Raw genomic sequence first — 2,316 nt, 5'->3', positions numbered from 1 at the left:
TGACGGGCTGAGAATGCCTTGCTCTGGAGTTGAGGCCTTTTGACTTGAGGCTTTGTAGCCAGACCTGTCCTGGAGGTCTGGGGCACAGACCTGGGATAACTTCTGAGGAGTAAATCTCATTGCTTGTCCGGCAGAAGCGACAGGTGAAAAAAATGGGCGAAGGAACAGGACTTTGCATTGCTAGTCGGCCTAAGCGTCTTCAACTGGACATGAACCTAGACATTAGGGAATTGTTAGAGGGGCCACTATGTGCTGGGCTTCAGTGGTGCAGCTGCAGCACTCAAGACATAGCAAACCATCCCTGTGGTACTTGTTGAGCCATAGTGCCTGCAGTAGCACACTGCCTAACTGTACGCTCACACCGCTGCCGACTTGAGCTTCCAAAGATTCAGGAAGTCATTCATTTTCAGTGGAAGCCGCCTTCGCTCAGCTGCAAGCAGCGGCCAATCTGTCGGCGTCGCGTTTTGGGTGTCTTTGAGCGACTTGAGCGTCTAGCAGAAAGACCAGCAACGAACATGATCGAACATAGAATGCCGCCACGTCAGAGCGGCCAAAGTGTCCAAAGCTTCCCGCGGCGTCCTTGGCAGGGCGTCCAGAGCTTAAGCTCAAGTCGGCGGCGGTGTGTGTGTACAGTAACGCCGGGAGCTTCTAGAGCTTTGTCCGCCGTCTCTTGTGTGAGGTGAAAAAGGGAATAGAAGGCAAAAGAGGTTCTAGAACATCTTCATTATGATGTCACAATGTCCGTTGCCTCAGATTGGAACATTGCTGTTTGTTTACGCGCTTGCTGGAACAGGAAGGAAGCAGGCAGTCCAGAGGACTGGATGGCCTTTTCATGTGTGCGTACTGAGCATGTGCGCAACGAGGATCTAAAAAAAAAAAAAAAAATGGTGGTTAAGGGACAAGAGGACATGAGAACACCATTAGTTAGTGACTCATGTCTGAGGACTGTTATCTCAGATGGCTAATTATCCTGAGACTAAACTACACCAAGCAACCAAATGAGAGTTTGCGTATGTGTGAAAGAGAGCGAGTGTGTGTTTGGGTGTGTAAGTAAGTGTTATCTAGTGTGTATTTCTGTGCGCTGTTTATGTGTGTGTGTGTGTGTGTGAGAGACAGATCAAAAGCGAGTGGCTGGGTATCTGCCCATCAACACAGTAAATGGATTTCCCACGCTGTACTCTGTTGTCCTGTTTGTTCAAGTCTGTAATAAAAAAAAAGGCACAGAATGGAGCTTGGCTGACTGTCTGGTGTCTTGATTTCAGATCAGAGAGAGAATGTGTGTGTGTGTGTGTGTGTGTGTGTGTGTGTGTGTTGTGAACTACCAGGATTATCTCTCTTCCTCCAGCCCTGTTTATCAGATGGAAGGAAATTGACCGGCTGTTTCTCTTCAGCAATCATCGGACATGGGGCCGGAGCCGGAGCCGGAGGCTGGGAATTCGGACTCTCAGCTGCCCCGCGCAGGGAGCACCAAAGCTGGGTGGTGCAAGAGCTCAGCCCCCCTCGGCCCAAAATCAGAGCTCCAGGACCAAAGCCAGTGACCAGACTTCAGTTCCTCTGCTAGCCCTTATGTTACCCTAAAATCTTACCAACATTCGTTATCCTTGGGGCTAAATAAACTTCAGCTAAATAAACACTCAGAAAATTGTTATAACTCATACAGTAATCTTGAATTTCCCCTTGGGGATCAATAAAGTATCTATCTATCTAGTTACCCAGTTTTTTTTTTTTTTTTTTTTTTTTTGTGGCAGGTACTTAACAAGAGTGTAATAACCACCATCAAAAGCCCAACAAAACAATCCCACCCCCCACACCCCTTTAGGAACCCGGGAATCCTGGCTGGCAATATTGCCCATCCAGTGTTAGCAGCCCAAAAGGCTTGCTGTTGCTTCAATTTTTGATTTTTTCAATCCTGCCAAAATAACTTATATGTAATATGTACTTGTAGAGGTAATAATGTTTATAACGATATGTTCTCATACTATTACAATAATAATATCCATAATGTGTCAAATATTAATTTACTTTATGAGCCATACAGCTGGGGTCGAATTGACCCTAAGGAACACCAATGTAACAAATATTTGTACAGGACATTGAAAACATATTATTGCGTAAATTTCATGCTTACTCTGTTGTACCCATCAAATGAGGAAAGGACATGAAACATGAAAAAAAAAGTGAACCATATATTTTATGATGTTAAACATTGCTTGGGGTCAAATTGACCCCAAGGATAATGTGAGGGCTAGAGTGTGTGTGTGTGTGTGTGTGTGTGTGTGTGTGTGTGTGCACTACTTGAGCAGTACCCTGGATATC

General features: G+C 45.6%; 1 protein-coding gene across 3 annotated transcripts in view; it reads left to right on the top strand.

The window, feature by feature from the left end:
* The window catches only part of ndst2b (N-deacetylase/N-sulfotransferase (heparan glucosaminyl) 2b), a 111,625-nt gene extending 110,395 nt beyond the window's left edge, over positions 1–1,230 (top strand). For all 3 annotated transcript variants that reach the window (XM_062525870.1, XM_062525871.1, XM_062525872.1), the window contains one exon: positions 1–1,230. This exon is cut by the window's left edge and continues 784 nt beyond it. The gene's annotated coding sequence lies outside the window, so the exon portion shown is untranslated.
* Positions 1,231–2,316: the final 1,086 nt, after the last annotated feature.

This window comes from Sardina pilchardus, chromosome 22 (genome assembly GCF_963854185.1).
Source record: "Sardina pilchardus chromosome 22, fSarPil1.1, whole genome shotgun sequence".
Lineage (NCBI taxonomy): Eukaryota > Metazoa > Chordata > Actinopteri > Clupeiformes > Clupeidae > Sardina > Sardina pilchardus.
This window is presented reverse-complemented; position numbering and strand designations above follow the sequence as displayed.